General features: G+C 33.6%; 1 long non-coding RNA gene across 1 annotated transcript; it reads left to right on the plus strand.

Annotated features, from left to right (window-relative positions):
• The first annotated feature begins 1,059 nt into the window (after positions 1–1,059).
• LOC115420551 (uncharacterized) lies at positions 1,060–22,910 on the plus strand. Its single transcript, XR_003935557.1, has 3 exons — positions 1,060–1,073; positions 3,845–3,846; positions 22,836–22,910. It is a non-coding gene; the product is annotated as an uncharacterized LOC115420551 (long non-coding RNA).
• Positions 22,911–23,345: the final 435 nt, after the last annotated feature.

Consider the following 23,345-nt stretch of genomic DNA (forward strand, 5'->3'; position numbering starts at 1 on the left):
AGCAGGCACTACGTCAATTGTTTTGAAACCAAACATATATTGATGTCATAATCATACCTAACACTATTATCCATACCTTTTCAGAAACTTTTGCCCATATGAGTAATCAGGAAAGCAAACGTCAAAGAGTGTGTGATTTGCTGAATGCACTCGTCACACCAAAGGAGATTTCAAAAATAGTTGGAGTGTCCATAAAGACTGTTTATAATGGAAAGAAGAGAATGACTATGAGCAAAACTATTACGAGAAAGTCTGGAAGATACTATTAAAGAAGAATGGGAGAAGTTGTCACCCGAATATTTGAGGAACACTTGCGCAAGTTTCAGGAAGCGTGTGAAGGCAGTTATTGAGAAAGAAGGAGGACACATAGAATAAAAACATTTTCTATTATGTCAATTTTCTTGTGGCAAATAAATTCTCATGACTTTCAATAAAGTAATTGGTCATACACTGTCTTTCAATCCCTGCCTCAAAATATTGTAAATGTTGCTTCCCCACCCTGTAATTGTATACATCAGGTTTTTCAAGAAAAAAACATATTACACTGATCATGTAGAGGGCTTCAAAACTTATGTATCAAATCTGATACGTTTGGCGTTAAAGGGTTAAAGGAAGAGTTAGAGAGAGATTGGGGTGGGGAGGGACACATGGATGCACAGCAAACTGAACTACAACTGTTAAACATAACGTGTGCACACTTGAAAACCCTCGACATTTAATAAATTCTCGAGTCTAGATCCAGATCTGGACCTAGATACAGTAGAGACCCACTTTGTGACTGATTCTCAAATGAAGTTGTGGTGTATATTTGGAGTTACAGGTGCAGACCTTCAGACCAAGATTATTGTCGATAACGAAAACTAACAAAATGATGAAAACTAGAACTGTAAAAACATTTCCGTTAACTGAAATAAATAAAAAACTATAATTAAAAGAAAAAAAAACATAACTAACTGAAACTATATTGTGTTCTTATAAAACTAACTAAAACAAATAAAAATCATGGATAAAATTCCCTTCGTTTTTGTCTTTGTCAATGTCGGATTGATACGAAATCAATTTATTTCACTCTAGTAATTTTCTGTGCTGTCACCATACGACACTTGACGATCCGTCACTTGTGGTTTCCAGTCGTCTTCTGGTCCCCAAGCTACCTGGAAACATAGAGACTAAAGTTGGGAGAAAACAGCAGAGTCCTGTCTGGGATTTATTTGAATACGATGGAGAAGAAGAGAAAAGATACAACTAGGGATGTAACGATATGAAAATTTCATATCACTGTCATCATGACCAAAATTATCACGGTTATTATTATTATCACGGTATCATTGAAATTGTGCTCAAAATGTTCAAAAAATACTTATACACACACTGAAATAATTTAACCAAGTGCTATTTAAATAAATAAATAAATAAAAATAAAAATAAAAATAAAAATAAAAATAAATAAAATAAAATAAAATAAAATAAAATAAAATAAAATAAAATAAAATAATAGGCACAATGTACTTTCTCTTGGCAGAAACATTCAAATTTTAACCCTTAGGGGTCTGAGCCTATTTTGGCCGTTTTTCAGTCCTTTTGATTTTGCCTTTATATACTATATACAGAACTGTTTACTATACCCACGTTTAGTTTTTTTTTTTTTCAGCACAACTTCATCTATCTCATCTGTCTATCATTTTTTCACTTTAACCTACTATATCAACACAAAAGGACAAAAAACACACACACAAAAAAAATGTAAAATCTGATTTGAAAAATATATATAATTTATTGCATGAACAACACAAAGATGCTAAACGAACCTTTTCTACTCTGCACTGCAACTCTTACTTTAATATGTGTGTTTTTATTTTTTTATTTTTATTTTATTTTTTTGGATTTTATGTGTTGTTTTCTTACTCGCTGTTTTTAATCACCTTTTACATGTTTCTTTTATAATGTTTTAAATGTGTTTCTTTTTCCTTGTCGTTGTATTTCAATGTCCTGTGTGAAGCACTTTGAATTGCCTTGTTGCTGAAATGTGCTATACAAATAAACTTGCCTTGCCTTTTCAAAGACTTTAAAAGTGAATATTGGTTCCAAATATTAGTTATAGAAAATCAAAATTGTAATAAATTACAACTATACTAAAATATTTGACATAAAAGCATATCTTTACATAGGGTTTTTTTTCCCCTAAAAGTGCGGTAATCAAACACGGTTATCGTGATAATTAGAATTTAAACGGTAATACTAACTGTCTGCAATTTTACCGCGGTTTATCGTTATACCGGTAATCGTTACATCCCTAGATACGACGAAACGAAAATTAATACTAAAACTAAGCATTTAGAAAAAAAAAGAAAACTAATAAAAACTAGCAAACACACTCTAAAAATAAATTAAAACTAACTGAATTAGAGGGAAAAAAAAAAAAAAAAAGTCAAAACTAAATAAAACTAAACTATAATGAAAAATCCAAAACTATTAGAACCTAGCTACAGACTGACAGACACACAGACACAAGTGCAATACCCTGACAGAGGCGAGGGTAATAACTGCCAAAAAGGAAAAAAATGAAAAAGAATATTAATAACAAACAACAGAGAGCAGTGTTAATACTCCAGGGTAGGCTCTACTCTGTCAACCAAGAAAAAAAAAAAAAAAAAAAAGAAAAACTTGTGTATATTTCCTCTAACACCACAGTCTCATACCTTTCAAACAGATGCATGACAAGTAAAAAGAGTATTATAAAAAATATGTCAGACCTGATAAATGATTTAATAACACATGTCAGGGTGGAGCTGTAATCATATTTTACATAATAACTGATGGTGCAATTTCCATCATTTGGCAAAAGACATTATTCCTCAGTGCATAAGATATACAAATACTATTCCAGTCCTTATATTGTAATGAAAGTAGCACAGCCTCCGTCAGTTCCAGGTAATGCGTTCTGATGGGCTGAAGTACTCGAAAACCGTTAACCTCATCAGAGATCTTAAATACCCATGAGGAACCTCTGAGATTTTTCCCTGGTGGATGTTTGAGGCGTGTGTGTGCAGCTCCTCCTTCTCTTATAATTGCTAAACCAGACCCCACTGAAAACCAAACAACAAAGACTCCAATCCACTGGGAGAACAAGAGGTCATCAGATCTGGTTCAAGCACAACCTTGACCTACTTGATGACAAAAACACACAGCGGCAAATATCTACCGCCGAGGACAACACAAATAAACATGAAAAAAAAAAAAAAAAAAAAAAAAGGAACATAAACTATTAATATCCAAAATTAAGGCGGCAGGAGAGGTGATGAAGGACGTGTTGAAGAGGAAAAATGGACTGAAATGAAGAAGCAGCTTTAAAACCCCTTAAGCCCTATCAGCCTGCCCGTGGGCCGAAAAAAATTATATTAACCCTTTCATGCATAGTGGTCACTACAGTGGACAGTTATTCTCCAGCTGTTCTCTTGTTTATTCATGGGTTTAGTTGTTTTAGTTCCATATCAGCCAACACAGTGGACGCTTATGCATCATTTTATAAACTGCAATTCATACCCATTACTGTAACTTTGCTGTTCTTGAGTGGAAATCAATTGTTAATTGTTATTTTTTGCATATTATCTCCATGAAGTGAGAAATAACTAGTATTAGAATATGTTAAAATGTGAGAAAACATCAGATTAGCTACATTAAACATGGTTTCATTTCATTGTTTTCATATCGCTTTATGATATTGGGTTTTAAATACATGTTTCTTTGCTTCAAGAATGAAATTCATGGTGTAGCTGAGTGGACATTTTTGTAAATCTATGAAAAAAAACAACAACTCAGTGTCATTGTTTTTTTCATGTCTAAGGAGTAATAAAAACACTCCAAAAAACAAAAAAAACAAAACAAAAAACCCACCTCAACTAAGGTTCTCATAACTCATGCATGAAAGGGTTAATATTCATCTGCTATAAAAATATAATAAATCAGGACAATGAATGTTTTTTTTTTTTAACTTTTGCTCAAAGTTTAGACACTAATGTTAATAAAAGTACATCAAAAGTGTATTTACGTATGTATGTATCAAACATGATTTTTAATCTTTGTGGGGTGAAATATACGCTATTAAAAATCTCCGACACACTCAAAAAAATGATTGAGCCAAAATGTTGACTTTATGTATTTCAATTACATGTAAATTTTCCATGTAATTTTATTACATAAGTTTAATGTAAGGAGTTGCATTTAATACAATGTTTTTTCTATCATATTGAGTCCATATGAATAAATTAAATACCTTCAGTCAGATTTGCTTTAGTTAATGCAAACTTTTACATAAATTGTGTTTGACTGTGACGCTCAGCCTTTTTATGTGATCTAGTAAATAAAGTTTACTTTATTTGTTTAGATTCACTTTATACTAAGCATATTCACATTATGTTTGACTTTTTCGGATAAATAAACTTTAAATTTCATATATTTCAGTTACATTTTACTTTAAAATATTACTTCATGTTTATTAGAGCCAAGAATAATTTTTTTGAGTGCACGAATAATTAATTTATGCGTATCATCGTCAATCCAAAAAAAACAGGCGAGGATAAAAAATTCTAATTTCTCTTTTAGTTTGTTACAGTTTACTCAGGCATAGTAATAGATACAATATTTTAGACAATGGGAATAGATTCTGTGAGGTCTCTAAATGTCCATAGACACCAAGAACATCCATATGAACCTTATTATTGTGAAGGAATTCTTTATTTACTTTGGGTATGTTTTTTTTGGCGTTTTTCCCCTGAAAATATGGTCAGGGTTTAACAGGTTAAATGGTGTAAATAACCAAAGTGGATGGTGTTATTTTGTAAGTAGTTTGGAACATGTGGGGTGGGATTCCTTAGGGCAGGGGTGTCAAACTCATTTTAGCTCAGGGGCCACATTCAACCCAATATTTATTTAATTCACTCATTTATTTGTTTAGAGCAGAAGAAAAAAAATAAATACATTTTGTGTACATCACAGGTGTCAAACATGTGGCCCGGGGGCCAAATCTGGCCCCCCAAAGGGTCCATTCTGGCCCGTGGGATGAAAGTGCAAAAATGAACCTGAACAGTCCAGGTTGTCCAAATCATTTTGGTTCAGGTTCCACATACAGACCAATGTGATCTACAGTAAAAATAACAACACAATAACCCCTTCATGAACACCAAAATTGACCCTTCATGTAAATTGAACTTTCAACATATTTTATTTGGCCTTTCACAAACTGATAAAATAAATCCAGAAAAAAGATATATCATCAACCTTTTAGTAATATTTGCCAAATTTTACATTGATTGCACTAAATTTGCTTGCCAGTGTCCTAACATTGTTGTTTTTAAAGCACTTTTTTCCAATTATTTAGATAATTTGAAGAATATTATGAATTCTAAAGCAACTAAAACCAGGAGACTATGTCAAATATATAATCTTTAGGTTTAGGTTAGTTTATTTCAGACACAGACATAATACAAAATATATGAAATAATAATAATAATAATAATAATAATAATAATAATAATAATAATAATCATCATCATCATCATCATCATCATCATCAACGATACACAATACACAAATAAAAAAAATCAAACAATAGAAAAATAATAATAGTAATGATAAACAATACACAAAATATCAAATAATAGAAAAAAAGAACTGTTTTTATTCAATTAACAATTCTTTTTTAATTTAAATAATTTCTATCTCTATACTTCGAGCTCTTTTGTTTTATTTTGATTTATTTTTTATTTTACCTACATTTGTATCTATATATTGGAAATGTAAAATAATTTATGAAGTGTGACTATTTTTTTTTTGTTTTGTTTTGTTTTATCCTACTTTGGTGTACAGGGGTACACTGAGCATGCTCAGATGCATATGGAAAGAACAAGGTCTATTCAATTGTCAATAGTCAATAGTCACAACACATGGACCTGACTACCTGTATATATTATCTCCTATTTTTATCCATAGTATAGAATTAGCGTTTGTATATTTCTTTGTATATTTTGTTCATTTCAGAAGTTCTAGTCGTACTTTAGTAGCATATGTGTATTCATATTTTATTCTGTAGCTGTTGCACATTCCTACTTTTCTTAATACTCTGTGGAATATTTTTCTTATACAGTCCCTTTTGTATTTTGCTGCAAAATTGAACTGTGCTGCTAAACTGTGACAGTGACAATAAAGATCTATTCTATTCTATTCTATTCTATTCTATTCTATTCTATTCTATTCTATTCTATTCTATTCTATTCTATTCTGTTATATTCTATTCTATTCTCTATTCTATTTTATGCTATTCTATTCTATTCTATTCTATTCTATTCTATTCTATTTCATGCTATTCTATTCTATTCTATTCCAGTCTAGTCTAGTCTATCAGCACAATTTGACATTTTACTTACTGAGTAAACCATTAAATTTTCATGAATATTTAAAATAAATTATACATTCAGAACACCACCACAGACATGTGAGGGGTTAAAGGGTTAATCCAGTTCTAATGCATCCTAAAATGACTATTGGCAGTCTTAACCATGCTTTACTTGACATTAGAATAGAATAGACTTTATTTTTCCGCTTGCACAGATCCATCGGAGTATAGGTACATTGGAATTCTTGTGCGTTCCCCTGAGTCACAGAGTTCGAAAAAGACATGAATAAAAAAATAGTAACAAAACATAAACACAGCTAAAACATATAAAAACAGTTATTGCACAGACAAACACAAATACACATTTGTAAAACAGAGCATTGATAAAAAAAAAAAAAAAGTAATAATAATAGTAATAAAAGTACTGTAAGGTAAAAACAAGTTATTGCACATTTGAATTAGAAGTACATTATTTCCCAAACGCTAGAAGGCTATAAGAGGCAGAGTTGTAAAAACGCACACTAAATGTCCAACGAACAGCAGTGCAGATCAGATACACTGTAAAAAAAAAAAAAAAAATCTGTAATTTAACAGAATTTTCACTGTTTATTTTACAGATTTTTCCTGTATTTTTAAGATACAGGAAAATATCAATGAAATACAAAAATGGACTGTGATTTTACATGTCAAATGTAAAATAACATGAAAAAACTGTAACTGTGAATAACCATAAAATTTCAGTTTTTTAAAAGAATTTTTTTTCACAGAAAAATACAGTTAAAATACATTTGCAAATGTATCATAATTTCACAAATATTTATTTCCTATTTATGAGATTAAACTGTTAATTTAACATTTAATACTGTAAAAAAAATATTAAAACCAGATAAAATTACTGACAATTAACCGTAAAAGAAGTATTTGTTCTGTAAGTTTAACAAAACTTGTTTGTTAATTGGCAAATATCTTGTGTAATTACTGAAGGTTTCACAACAAAAATGTTGAATAAACATATTTTTGTGAATGTATAACATGTATAAGCACTGATAAACTGTTCAAATACAGTTTTTATCAGTGGATTGTATGACTTAGTCTCATTGAAAATTTTTTATATAGATATATTTATAGGTAATTTGATTGTTTTAATACACAAGTGTCAAACCTGCGGCCCGGGGGCCAAATCTGGCCCACCAAAAGTTCCATTCCGGCCCGCAGGATGAAAGTGCAAAAATGAACCTGAACAGTCCAGGTTGTCCAAATCATTTTGGTTCAGGTTCCACATACAGAACAATGTGATCTACAGTAAAAATAACAACACAATAACCCATAAATAATGACAACTTCAAATTTTCTTTGTGAAAAATTATGTGGAAAGAATCAAGTAAAAAAAAATAACATTACACTGTGAAAATATTTACATTTACAAAACTATTCTTTCACAATAAAATGCAAATAAATACATAAATAAAATCAAAGATGAACAAGCCAAAATGTGCAATTTTAACAATATTCTACCTGTTACTAAATGTTTGGTGCATTTATGGATCCACTGTGATCTGTAGTTGTGTTAATAATAATAATAAGAGATGGAATATAGTAGAAATTGTTCAAATTTTAGTTCCAAACTCCAAAATTTTAACAATACTCTGCCTGTTACCAAATGTTTATGGAACAATGTGTGTAAATGTACATGTATAAATAATAAATTGAGGCTTAATATTGTTAAAATTGCACTCATTTTTCTAATGAAATTTCTGTTTTTTCAGGTTATTCACATCTTTTTCATAAAATGTAAATATTTTCATAATTTAATTGGGGGTTTTTTGTACTAAAACAAAAAGGAAAAACTTGGATTTGTCATTATTTGTAGGTTATTAAGTCATTATTTTACTGGTCTGGCCCACTTGAGATCAAATTGGGCTAAAGATGGCCCCTGAACCAAAATGAGTTTGACACCCCTGCTTTAATACATGTAAATATTCTTTATTAAACATTAAAAAGTCCAAAAATATGCAAAATCTTATGTAAAGTTAGGGCAAAAAACTGTATTTTAACTATGGAAAACTACCATATTTTTATGAGATGGTTATTTTCCATTATTTAACAGTATTATTTCGGCACCTCTGCTGCTGGAATAATTCTGTTTTTTTTTTTTTTTGTTGTTTTTTTTACAGTGTACTGATTGCTTTCTATGCAAGAACACTTTGCTTCGTATCAGTGTCAAGATGTCTTCTGTTTCCTCCTTTCTACATGTGGGTGTTCCTGTCATGGTATGGACCAATTCTCTGTCTTTTAGAGGCACTGATTTTCCACACCCTTTTTGCTGCAGATATGCTTAGACCTGCCACCATCATTTGCATGCTGTGTGGAGAGCCGCGATGACAGCTTTGAGTTATGACAGATAGTGGAGTTGGCATTCTTGGGAAAGTGACACAATATTCTGCAGTCTGAGGTTTAATGGAATCTCAGCAATCAGATCCCTTTGATGCATCCACAAGGCCCGTAGCCACTAAGACAGGAGGAAGAGCACCTTAAAAATGAATGAACTTGAAAATGAGAAGGTTAACATGATTTATGCTGAAACATAGCAGGGGGAAAGCTCATTGAAATGGCGAGGAGCGCCCTTGGAATTCATTTGTTCAGAGCGTCGTTCGGCGGAGTGGAATGCCATTCATCTTCATCGTTCATCATCTGTCTATTGTCTTCCAATCTGTGAATGACAGCAGAGCCACCGCCGTTTTGTGTGCTTATAATTTCGCTCGCCATATCATGAGCTGACACACATATAGCAATAATATGTCAAGCTGAAAATCAGTAAAGTAGAGAGGTGCCACGGCGACAGTCGGCTGTTCGGAGATGATTTTTCACTTTTGTTAATGTGAAAACGGGCAATGCAGATGAAATGAAATCAACTGCTATGTACGTCTTATCTGCGTAACATCTGTGCAGATATGCAGACAAGCGACAAATGTGACGTGTTCCTGTCGAATTGTGTTTGTATTTTAAACCGTACAGTTACTTTCCTTATTTGTCTTCAGTCAACCAGGGAGAATTTGCTGAACAAGCATTTACTTTTAGTGCATTGCTCTGTTTGAGTCCTACAGTTGTACGTTTTATCTCCCGGGAGGTGATCTGTACAACCAAAGGCATTTACCCCTTACTATGCATTGTTTAAGAGTAACAGTAAGTGCTCTGTTTAAAAGGTACCATGTCCTATCCATTAACCCATAAAGACCCAAACATCCACTGGCAACCCAAAGTATATACTGATCTAATGTTGAGCTAATAGGACTTGGTATTGCAATCCCTAATTGATCAGCACTTGGTGATGAGTGGGGTAGGGGTAAAAGCTTCACTGGGGTCTTCAGGTGGGCACCCTGCTTCGCTGATGTTTTGTTGATAGGCCCACAATGGCGGTTTGGATCGATGGCGACTACTTACCTGGCTTGATGGCAGTTTGGGTTGATTGGGTTGATGGAGAATACTTACCTGCCTTGATGGTGGTTTGGGTTGATGGCGCTGTAAAGAAAAAAAAAAAAAAGAGTAAACTGTTGAATACCTGCTGATCCACTAATCCTATCAATACATGTAAATAATTGGTGTAAAATGCAGTTTGTCGTCTTTTCATGGTCATCAGATATGACTAGTGATGTCCGATAATATCGGCCCACTGATATTATCGGCCCGATATTGACATAAAAGTGTAATATCAGTGAATATCGTTATCATTTTTTTTTTTGCTTATTTTTAAAACCGATAAAATAATGCCTTGTGAAGCATTGTTTGTAGCTGACAGAAATGTGCAGTTTTCAAAATTGTACAGTAGAGTTGCCACACTGTAATAGACTCATGGAGGGGGGGAGAGAAAATACAGGGTGTCCCATAAGTCTCCATACATAGGAGACATAATACATATGGTTCTAACATGTATTTCTTTATATTTCTTCTTTATAGTTCTTCAGCAGTGGAGGACACGCATTGAAATGTGTTCCCGACAAAATGGCAGTCATATAGAGCATATTATATAAATAAAAATGGTTTATGTCAAGAAACGTTTATTTTTCCTATGTATGGAGACTTATGGGACACCCTGTAAATAAATATGGCATTTTTTCCACAACTTAAGCTGAAGTATGTATTCTTTGCACAGACAGTGTTTACATTTTGAAAGCCTTGTTGCATTTGAGAATGCATCCAATGGGGCATCACAATAAAATTAGGCATGATGTGCTAATTCCATGACAGGAGATATGTGATGTTACCTAAAATTAGTTTAATATCCCACATATATCAGCAGCGGTATCGGTAGATATCGAAATCGGAAATTAAGCGTTGGACAATATCGGCATATCGGTTTTTGGCAAAAAAGCCAATATCAGACATCCCTAGATATGACCCATTTGGACATTCAGAGACTCCGTAGTGAACGTGAAAACACTGTCATCTTCTATAACAGTGTTTTGGGCCCCATGTAGGGTCCCCTGAAATTTCTAGTACCTGATAAAAAAAACAAAACAAAACTTACTAATAAAAAATATTGGCCCCCTGGCCCCTGTCACTTTTCTTCCTGATCAATAATTAAAATATGACAAATAATTTATCCAAGAGTTCTGGACTCTATTTCACCTATTCCAAATCTTTTAATAACACATTCTTTTTCATAAGTTGAGTTTATTTTAGATTCATTTCTGTATCTTAAAAGGGTTATACAGTATCTAATGTTGATATCCCAAAGAGTCACCAAGCAGAACACACCTTCATCTAAAACAAAGAACTGAGACTGATCTCAGGAAATTGTGATGTGTGTCACGTCAATTCTTATGGCAGCTGATTTTTTATCAAAAGTAAAACCGTTTTTATCTTTTAACCCAGTGTTTTTCAACCTTGGGTACGGGACCCCACGTTGGGTTGCCTGCAATTCATGGGGTCGTCTGAAATTCCTAGTAATTCATAAAAAACAAAACAAAAAACTTACTAATAAAAAATATATGGTGAGGTGACAGAGACAATCCCAATCCATAACAGACATGACAAACTGAAGCTGAAACTGAAGCACTGTGGTTCTGTTTATCTGTCAAATGTTCATTGTGGTCAGTTTCAGATGCTGCAGCTCTTTCATAATTCATAGTTTGAGTTCTTGTTTGTTCAGTATTAATTATCAGCCTTGTAAATCCAAGCGGAACTGAATGTACATATCCTGACCAAGGAAAATCAAATTCTCACTTTGTGCAGTAATCTACACCTGGCTTTTCTGCCTCCGTCCATAAGAATATAAATTCTATAGACTACATGTCATCTAAAATAAATGTTTGTTTGTTTTTTTTATTTACAACATGGTATAACAAATTATTACATGATCAAAAACAAATGAATTTTAGCCAAAAAAAAACAAAAAAAAAAGTCTCCGTTTTGACTGTCTGGGGTCGCCAAAAATTTGTGATGTTGGTTGGGAACCACTGTTTTTTACAACACTGGTTCACCAGTAAAACCCATGGAGTTGGATCAATGACAGTGGATGGAGACACTTGGTTTTATGTTCAGTTAATGATATATAGTGTTGGAAAAAGTCCCATTTTCTTCAGTTTTCTCTGTTTCTGATATTATGACAATCAACTTTAATCTGAGCTTTTATGAAAATCTACGTGATCATTGAATTAAATATGAGAAAATACCTGATTTTCATTGAAACACAGAATACAGACAATAATATTATATAATAAATGGTGATAAATCACTTAAAGGAGTGATATTTCACTTTTTTTAAATGGACTTATGCATTTTAAAACATTTCCCTGTGGTGTACATAAACTGTAAATGCTATGCTTGGGTCTGAATTCTTCATTTATTCAACTCCACAGGTCCATCTTCAACAATATTTTTGAGGAAAGGTCATTTTCAGTGGTGGCCCTTTAAATGCAAATGAGTCACTTCATGCCCCACCCCCTCCAGGTTGTTGGCTGTGCTGCTCTGTCCTGTTCAACCAACAATGACGGTGGATGGAGACACTTGTTTTACGTTTAGTTATTGATATATTTTGTTGAAAAAGTCGCGTTTTCTTCATTTTTCTCCGTTTCTTATATTATGTCAATCAACTTTAATCTGAGCTTTTAAGAACATCGACACAGTCAGTAAATTAAACATAGGAAAATGCCTGATTTATATTGAAAAAACACGAAATACAGATGATAAAATTATAACTAGAAAAGCACTTAGAGAGTGCAGACCTCCACCAAGGCAGATCAGTCCGCCCGGATCACCACCAAAATTTAATCATTTGTTTCTTGTGCCAGTATCAACATTTCCTGAAAATTTCCTTCAAATCCATCCATAACTTTTTGCGTTATCTTACTACCAGACAAACAAACAGACAGACAAACCCTGATAACCTCTTTGGCAGATGTAAAAATAAATGGTGATTAACCCTTTCATGCACGAATTATGAGAACCTTAATCAAAATTTTTTCCTGAATGCTTTTATTCCTCTTTAGGCATGAAAAAAACAATGTGATTGGAAAATTTTCTTCTGAAAAAAATAAATAAATAAATAAATATATATATATATATATATATTTTTTTTTTTTTTTTTAATTTTTTATAATATTTTTTATATTTTTGATTTATTTTATTTTATTTTTTAATTTTTTATTATTATTATTATTATTTTTAAATACATAAAAAAATAATAATGAAAAAAAAAATCTTATGAACCTGTTTTTCATGAAGTTGCAAGAATGTCCACTCAGCTGGACACTACACAGTTCATTTTTGACGCACAGAAATGTGTTTACTGATAAATTGTGTGAAAAGTGTCTTAAAACTTTAATAAAGATATGTGCAAAAAAAACAAAAAAAACAACAAAAAGAACAACAAAACCCATGAATATACAAGAGAACAGCTGTAGAATAGCTGTCCACTGTAGCGACCAGTATGCATGAAAGGGTTAATCACTAAAGATAGGTTAAACACAGACAAATTAATTTGAGAACTCCCAAAAAAGTAGCACTGGGTCTTTATGGGTTAATATCTGTGGTCTGCACAGTATCTGAAAGAAAATAAGTGGTGCCAGACACAACAAACCCCGCCCCTCGCACATATTTCACCCATTTTAAGTAAATGGGAAGATTTTTTAAATTCCTAAAAAATATGTATGCTTTGACCTACTGTTCCCAAAATATAACGAGATCCATTCTGGGTCACTGGAAATATATAATTTCAACTTGATATGAATTCACCCAATAGTTTTGCTGCTACAGATGTGAAATTTCGCTCATTATAAGTAAATGGGAATATTTTATTTTTTTAATTTTTAATTTATTTATTTTTCACCCTTTATTGAAGCGACACCAAGTGGCATTATATACAGTATTATACAATATTTACATTACATCATCATAATGTGTGTGTGTGTGTGTGTGTGTGGGGGGGGGGTTAAGATATATGGCAGGTAATATACAAAGAAACATATGTCAGTCAGTAGTAAAGATCAATGTCCTGTCCTGGTTGTGTAAATGTTCTGTGTGTATTGTGGTGTGTTTTTATTATTTTTTTAAATCATAAAAAATGTAAACTTTGACCTACTGTTCCCAAAATGTATTGAGATGTATTCTGGGTCACTTGCAATCTATTACTCAAATTTGGTAGGAACTGACCCAATAATTTTGCTGCTACAGATATTTGAAATTTCACCCATTATAAGTAAATGGGGAAAAAATATATATATTTTTTAAAAATTCATAAAAAAATTTAACTTTGACCTAATATTGCCAAAATGTAATGACATCTATGCTGGGTCAATAGCAGTTTATAAACCCAGTTTGGTATGAATTCAACCGATAGTTTTGCTACTACAGACGTGAAATTTCGCCCATTATAAGTAAATGGGATTTTATTTATTTATTTATTTATTTCAACCTTTATTGAAGCAACACCAAGTGACATTATGTACAGTGTTATACAACATTTACATTACATCATCATAATGTGTGTGTGTGTGTGTGTGTGTGTGTGTGTGGGGGGGGGGGGGGGGGGGGGGGGTTAAGATATACGACATGTAATATACAAAAGAAACATATGTCAGTCAGTAGTAAAGATCAGTGTCCTGTCCTGGTTGTGTAAATGTTCTGTGTGTATTGTGGTGTGTTTTTATTATTTTTTTAAATCATAAAAAAACGTAAACTTTGACCTACTGTTCCCAAAATGTATTGAGATGTATTCCGGGTCACTTGTAATCTATTACTCAAATTTGGTAAGAAGTGACCCAATAATTTTGCTGCAACAGATATTTGAAATTTTACCCATTATAAGTAAATGGGGAAAAAAACATATATATATATATATATATATATATATATATATATTTTAAAAATTCATAAAAAATTTTAACTTTGACCTAATATTGCCAAAATGTAATGACATCTATGCTGGGTCACTGGCAGTTTATAAACCCAATTTGGTATGAATTCAACCAATAGTTTTGCTACTACAGACGTGAGATTTCGCTAATTATAAGTAAATGGGAATTTTTGTATTTTTTTTATTCTTTATTTGTTTCTAAAAAATTTTTCAACCTTTATTGAAGCAATACCAAGTGACATTATGTACAGTGTTATACAACATTTATATTACATCATCATAATGCGGGGGGAGTGTGTGTGTGTGGGGGGGGGGGGGCGGGGCTAAGATATATGGCATGTAATATACAAAAGAAATGTGAGATGTATTCTGGGTCACTTGCAATCTATTACTCAAATTTGGTAAGAAGTGACCCAATAGTTTTGCTGCTACAGACATTTGAAATTTCGCCTATTATATGTAAATGGGGGGGAAAAAAAAAAAAATTTTCAAATTCTTAAAAAATTTTAACTTTGACCTAATTTTGCCAAAATGTAATGACATCTGTGCTGGGTCACTGGCAGTTTATATACCCAATTTGGTATGAATTCAACCAGTAGTTTTGCTGCTAGAGTGTTAAGAAAGAAAGAAAGAAACAAACAAACAAACAAACCGAACCAAAAACAATACCCTTTGCCTCCCCTTTGGCGGTCGAGGTAAAAAAAAAACCTCAAGTGGAGGATGCATGAGGTAATCATTGCCAGACTTTAAGCTTTGGAGCCAAACAACGTACGTACTAAAGTATAAGTGGTCTGATTCAACATGAGTTTATAAATGTTGTAATTGCTGCACCAAATTTGTGAGCACACACACACAAAAAAAAAAATCTGCTGCTGCACCTCCACATGCACAGGAGCTATCTGAGGTGGTCTGGGCATGTTGTCAGGAAACCTCCTGGACATCTGCATGGTGAGGTGTTTTGGAGAGCAGAAGCCGGGCAGACCCAGGACAGGCTGGATTATATGGGATTAGAGCTCGGTTCTGGCCTCGGTGTCCTCCTGGAGGAACTGGAGGAGGTGGAAGACTGGGCTTCTTTGTTCAGTCTGCTGCCCCCCTGACCCAGACCCGGATAAGGGGGTTTAGTTCACAAACACAATGAACAAACAAGACAGAAAGAAAGCAAGAAAGCAAGAAAGCAAGAAAGCAAGAAAGCAAGAAAGAAAGCAAGAAAGCAAGAAAGAAAGAAAGAAAGAAAGAAAATGTTTTCAGTGTTAATCATGGTGTAAAATACTAAAATGGCTTTGGGACCACTTTTGTACATTATATTTCAGGTCATACTACCTACCTACAGTTTGTCAACTTAAACACATTTTTAATTTAATTTAATTTAATTTTTTTTTACTTTAATTTAACTATTGTATTCAGTACATATGGTCTAATGCAGGGGTTTCATACTCATTTTAGTCCAGAGGCCACATTCAGCCTAATGTTATCTAAAGTGGGCCAGACCATTAAAAAAATAACATAATAATATATTTTTTAAAAATGTCAACTTTAAACTTTTCCCTATGTTTTAGAGTGAAAAAAGTAAAATTCCATCAAAAAAAAAAATGTTTCCATCTATAACCTATCCTTTAAAAAATGTGAATAACGTGAACAACCATGAACAAACTAAAATTTATGAAGAAAAATAAGTGCAATTTTAACAAAATTATGCCTCAGCTCAGTGTTCGAATTATATTTTTTTCTCTAAGGGGTCTCTATCTTCAAATAAATAAACAAATAAATGGCACCAGTAGCCTAAATATAATTATACCGACAATGTGTGGAGAGACAGGCACAGACACACAGCTGGCAGTGGAATCATGCATTTATAAAGCAAAGCGTTTAGAGCAGGGGTGTCAAACTCATTTTAGTTCAGGGGCCACATTCAGCTAAATTTGATCTGAAGTGGGCCGAACCAGTAAAATAATAATAACATAATAATATATAAATAGTGTCAACTCCAAACTTTTCTCTGTTTTAGAGCGAAAAAAGTAAATTTACATTATGAAAATGTTTACATCTACAAACTATCCTTTCAAAAGATGTGAATAACATGAACAAACTGAAAAAATAAGTGTAATTTTAACAATATTTTGCCTCTGTTTATCATTTACACATGTACATTATAACTTACAGATCACAGTCAAGGTCAAGGTTACTTTATTTATACCCGTAGGTAGATTTGTTTTGCAGTCTAGGTGATTGCCTTGGCATTACAACAACACATACATTAAACATGCAAGACAGGCACTTGATCACGCTTACAGACAGGACAAAAAGACAGGACAAAACAAAAAGTGCTCAGTGTTCCACCATTCATCGGTATAGCAGCATGGATAAGTAAATAAAATAGATAAGATCAAATAAATAAAACAAGATGCAATAAAACACAATAAAAACCAGAAAGATAAAAAAAACAAAAAAACAATCCGGGATAAAAACCAGAATAAGAACATACAATTATAAAGTTTAAAAAATTTGAAGTCACAATAATAATAAATAGAGCAAAGAAATGGAATAAATAACTAAATAAGTTAGTAAAGTGCAATGTCACTATTTCTTATTGAGCTTAGTGACGGCGACAGGAACAAAGCTACAAACACACAAAAAATTGATTAACAGGCAGAATATTGTTAAAATTGAAAAAAAAAACAAAAAAAAAACTCTTAAGAGATTTCAGGTTGTTCATATTTGTTCAGGTTATTCACTTTTGTTTTTTTTTTGCAAAATTATACTTTGTTTTAGTGTAAATACATGAAAATATTTACATTTACAAAGAGAGAAATTCAGTGTTGTGAATATTTCTATGTTATTATAATAGTATTTTACTGGTCCTGCCCATTTAAGGTTGAATTAGTCTGAATGTGGAACCTGAACTAATAGGATTGTTAATATCTTAGTGTAATTTTTGCATTTCACAAATTCATCTCAAGGGCCGGACTGGACCCTTTAGCGGGCCGGATTTGGCCCCCAGGCCGCATGTTTGACACCTGTGGTTTAGAGCATTTAGGGCCTATGATTTGTCAGATAGGCTTAATAGTGAAAGAAAAACTACAAACACAACACTGAAAAAAAAAAAAAAAGATTTAAATATAAAAAAAAAAAAAAAAACAAGCCATCAGGTAACTTAGCGTTTACATATAAAAAATCTGGTAAGAACTCAAACTTTTATTCTATGGGCTGTACATTCAGCTTTCATTCAGTGTTCGCTCCACATTCAGCTTTTCTGCAGCCTTGGAGTTCTTGTTTAGACTAATTTATTTGAGTTTAGAGAAAAACAGGCAATTCATGTTGGTGTAAGTTTATATTAACCCTTTCATGCATGAATTATGACAGCCCTCAAGATCAAGATTTTTTTTTTTTTTCCTGAGTCTTTTGATTCCTCTTTAGGCATTAAAAAAAATAATGTGATTGAATATTTTTTTATTAACCTATTTTTCATGGGATTGCAAAAATGTCCATTCAGCTGGACATCACGCATTTAATTTTTGAAACAAAGAAACATGTTGTTAGCGTGTTCTTTTGTTGGAAGCTCCAAGAATAAGTCCAGATTCATCTCGGTCTCATTTTTATAAATTTATTTTGACTTGATCTGATCACAGACAAAGCATTACTTAGTACGAAGGATCCACCCCAAGGAGGAAATATATGCTGACCAAGATATTACAACCAACCCATACTATCCTAAAAACTTAGTAAGTGAAACAAAGGAATCCTACACTATATTGCCAAAAGTATTCACTCACCCATCCAAATAATCCGAATCAGGTGTTCCAATCCCTTCCATGGCCACAGGTGTACAAAATCCAGCACCTAGGCATGCAGACTGCTTTTACAAACATCTGTGAAAGAATGGGTCGCTCTCAGGAGCTCAGTGAATTCCAGCGTGGAACTGTGATAGGATGCCACCTGTGCAACAAATCCAGTCGTGAAATTTCCTGGCTCCTAAATATTCCACAGTCAACTGTCAGCTGTATCATAAGAAAGTGGAAGTGTTTGGGAACGACAGCAACTCAGCCACGAAGTGGTAGGCCACGTAAACTGGCGGAGCGGGGTCAGCGGATGCTGAGGCGCATAGTGCAAAGAGGTCACCAACTTTCTGCAGAGTCAATGGCTACAGACCTCCAAACTTCATGTGGCCTTCAGATTAGCTCCAGAACAGTGCGCAGAGAGCTTCATGGAATGGGTTTCCATGGCTGAGCAGCTGCATCCAAGCCGTACATCACCAAGTGCAATGCAAAGTGCCGGATGCAGTGGTGTAAAGCACGCCGCCACTGGACTCTAGAGCAGTGGAGGCGCCTTCTCTGGAGTGACCAATCATGCTTCTCCATCTGGCAATCTGATGGACGGGTCTGGGTTTGGCGGTCGCCAGGAAAACGATACTGGTGGGACCGCATTGTGCCAAGTGTAAAGTTTGGTGGAGGGGGGATTATGGTGTGGGGTTGTTTTTCAGGAGCTGGGCTTGGCCCCTTAGTTCCAGTGAAAGGAACTGGGAATGCTTCAGCAGACCAAGACATTTTGGACAATTCCATGCTCCCAACTTTGTGGGAACAGTTTGGAGCTGGCCCCTTCCTCTTCCAACATGACTGTGCACCAGTGGACAAAGCAAGGTCCATAAAGACATGGATGACAGAGTCTGGTGTGGATGAACTGGACTGGCCTGCACAGAGTCCTGACCTCAACCCCATAGAACACCTTTGGGATGAATTAGAGCGGAGACTGAGAGCCAGGCCTTCTGTCCAACATCAGTGTGTGACCTCACAAATGCGCTTCTGGAAGAATGGTCCAAAATTCCCACGAACACACTCCTAAACCTTGTGGACAGCCTTCCCAGAAGAGTTGAAGCTGTTATAGCTGCAAAGGGTGGACCCACGTCATATTGAACCCCATCGACTAGGAATGGGATGGCACTGAAATTCATATGTGAGTCAAGGCAGGTGAGCAAATACTTTTGGCAATATAGTGTATCTTAAAACACTAACTACTGACTAATATGTGATTAAACTTAAGACTTGAACTATCTAAATTAAAATAATATTCCAATGTATTTACTGATATACTGTTTGAAATCTATGACATAAAAACATTTTTAATGGTGGTAATTTGATGTTTTTTCACATTTTAACAAATACTAATAGTCATTACTCACTTCATGGAGAGAATATGCAAAAAAAAAAAAAAAAACAAATCAAAACTTTTTGTTTAAACAAAAACAACAACTATAAATTACAGTCTAATAGCACTAACAAGCAGTTGATTTACACTCAAACATGTTAGTGCAGATCAGGTTTATTAAGAACAGTAAAGTTACAGTAATGGTCTGAATGTCAGTGAATGGGATGGTGCATAAGTGTCCACTGTGTTGGCTGATCTGGAACTAAAACAACAAAACTGGTGTCCACTGTAGTGACCAGTATGCATGAAAGGGTTAAAAGGATGGATTATTTATTTATTTTTCCGAGATTTCACTCGATTATTAATAGTAAAAGAGAGTCATAAAAAAAAGTCATTGATATTAAGAGAAAACGCTTTAAGTTATTTCTGGAAGTGCTTTTATTTTGAAGTCTGTCCAAACCTTAAGTACCTTTAGATTGTGTTGACAAAAAAAACCCTTTACATTCAAAATGTCCAGTCCCAGTTACCTGTTCTGTAAACTGCAGCATGTTTTGCAAACAGTTTAAGAAGAACCACACTGATAAGTCATGTGAAAATTGAATCACCCCGATCACATGACTAAATCCAATCTGATCCGATCTTCTAAAAAACGCTAGATCGGAAGCCGATACCATCTTTAGATCGGATCGGGACATCCCTAAGAACTGGCCCAACAATGTTCCTTATTATCCTCAATTTTGATTTAACATCTTTCCTGATAATACCTCACAGGGATGAAAAATGAGCTTTATTTTTGATCATAATATAATTTGACATTTGAGGGACCCCCGCAGATTTTTGACTTTGTTGCTTTCATTGGAGCCATGTCCTCCCTCTATGGGAGCTCAGATCCCTCTGGCTCCCACGTAATTCAAACACGGCCTCAGCTTCTCATTTGCACGTTTGTTACAACTTACAGATCACTGTGGATCTGCAAAAAAATATTTAGTAACAGACACAATATTATAAAAAAAAATTGCTCTTACTTCTCTTGAGACATTTCAGGTTGTCATACAGTATTTGTTCAGGTTATTTACATTTTTTTGTGAAAGGATAGTTTGTAAATGTAAACTTTTACATGTAATTTTCCTTTTTTTAATACTAAAACAATGAGGAAAAAATTGGAGTTGTCATTATTTGTGGATTATTATGATAGTATTTTACTGATCTGACCCACTTAGACTGAAATAGGATGAATTTGGCTCCTGAACTGAAATGATGCTAAAATGAAATTTTTGTATTTTAAAATTCATCCCATGGATTAGACCCTTTATGTTATGTTATGTTATCTTATCTTATCTTAACCCTTTCATGCATGAATTATGAGAACCTTAATCAAGATTTTTTTTTCCCCGAGTGATTTTCATTCCTCTTAGGGCATGACCCCCCCCCCCCCAAAAAAAAAAAAAAAAAAAAATTAAAAATGCAATTGAATTGGAGTTACAAAAATGTCCACTCACCTGGACACCATGTGTTTGATTTTAGAAACAAAAACATGTATTTACTGATATACTTTGTGAAAACTATGAAATAAAAACATGTTTAATGCAGCTAATATGATGTTTTCTCACATTTTAACATACTCTAATACTAGTTATTACTCACTTCATGGAGATAATATGCAAAAAAATAAAATAAAAACTTTTTGTTTAAAAAAGCAACAAAAAATAAGCAATGAAACTTTCTGTTTTCATCCTATTATATACATATATATATATATATATATATATATATATTTTTTTTTTTTTTTTTTTTTTTAATTAATGATTAAGGCTGTAATTAATGTATGTAAAGGACATTTGCCTTTCCAATAAGAAGATAATTTAAAAAAAACAAAACAAAACAAAACTGTTAATTACAGTCTAATAAAAATTAGCAGTTTTTTTTTTTTTTTTTTTTTTTTTTTACACTCAGACATGTTAGTGCAGATCAGGTTTATCCAGAACAGCAAAGTTACAGTAATGGTATGAATGTCAGTGTATGGGATGATGGTTAAGCGTCCACTGTGTTGGCTGATATGGAACTAAAACAACAAAACCCATGAATATACAAGAGAACAGCTGGAGAAGAACTGTCCACTGTAGTGACCACTATGCATGAAAGGGTTAAAATAAAAATAAACCTTACGTAATAAATCTCTGAACCATTCGACTAAAGACAGAAAACCATCTGAAAGCTTTACTATTATTCTATATAATGGGCCTTTTACAGTGTGTGGGTTTCTTGTGTTTGATAGAAATATTACTCTTTTTTTTTGCTGCTTGAACAACGTGACCTTGTCAGTGATCTCTAGCGCTGCGTGCAGACAAAGACTTCATCTGACATAGTTCTTGGTTTACATGCTCAACACTTTAGGTCCTCTGGCAATTTGCTATTCTCTCAAGTCATCCAGTTAATGAACCTGTCAATCACACTTCAAAGTCAATGCCCAACATGGCACTGAGGAGTTACTAATGATATCTATGAGCCGATGGTCAGTTCACAAATAAAGGGATACATGGAATAAATGTTTTGATTTGAGTTTTGTTTTTTTTTTTTTTGTTTTTTTTAGTGGGGGATGCAAAAATCCGTATTGAAATATATTCCAGTGGTTACTTGGGATGCTTTGGCCAGAAAACACAGTGGTGGCCTGTGTGTGCCATCTGGGTAGGGAAGAACAGAAACCCTTCTGTAAGCGTCCAACCATAGCTGTCACGCACATGCAGTGAACTGGCCAGGCCTGATGCCATGTGCATATTCAGAGGCCATCACTACGTCAACAAACGCCTCTTTGTTGACATCTGCACTAAATCCACCACCTTTGTTTATTAGAGACAAAGTCACTTTAGTTGTGGCTGCAGTTGCTTCTTAACTCATTAAGACCCAGCGCTACTTATGTGGCAGTTCCAAAATAGTTTATTTTCTATATTTAAGTCAGTGCTTCTCAATCTTTTCTGTTGCCCCCCCCCCTTTGGAGGACGAAAAATCTCCAGGCCCCCCTCAACCCCAACAACATTGCAACAGTGGTGCAATTACAACTTTTGATATTTTGTTTGTTGTTTTAGCCGTGTCCTCCCCTAACCCTCCTGTAGTTGTTTAAAAAAAAATAAATAAATATTGTGAATTTTAGTTTCGACTGACATGTGTGCTTGGGACACACATCATGACACACATCAGGATTTCCTGAGATTAGTCTCCACTGTTAGTTTTAGGTCACAGGTGTCAAACATGCGGCCCAGGGGCCAAAACCGGCCCGCCAAAGGTTCCAATCCAGCCCGTGGGATGAATTTGCAAAGTACAAGTTAGGGCATTGAACTCAAAAATAATATCATAATAACCTATAAATAATGACAGCACCATTTTTTTTTCTCTCTGATTTAGTGCAAAAAACATTAAATTATGAAAATATTTACATTAATAAACTATCCTTTAACAATAAAATGT

The sequence above is a fragment of the Sphaeramia orbicularis genome, chromosome 6 (assembly GCF_902148855.1).
Source record: "Sphaeramia orbicularis chromosome 6, fSphaOr1.1, whole genome shotgun sequence".
NCBI classification, from domain to species: domain Eukaryota; kingdom Metazoa; phylum Chordata; class Actinopteri; order Kurtiformes; family Apogonidae; genus Sphaeramia; species Sphaeramia orbicularis.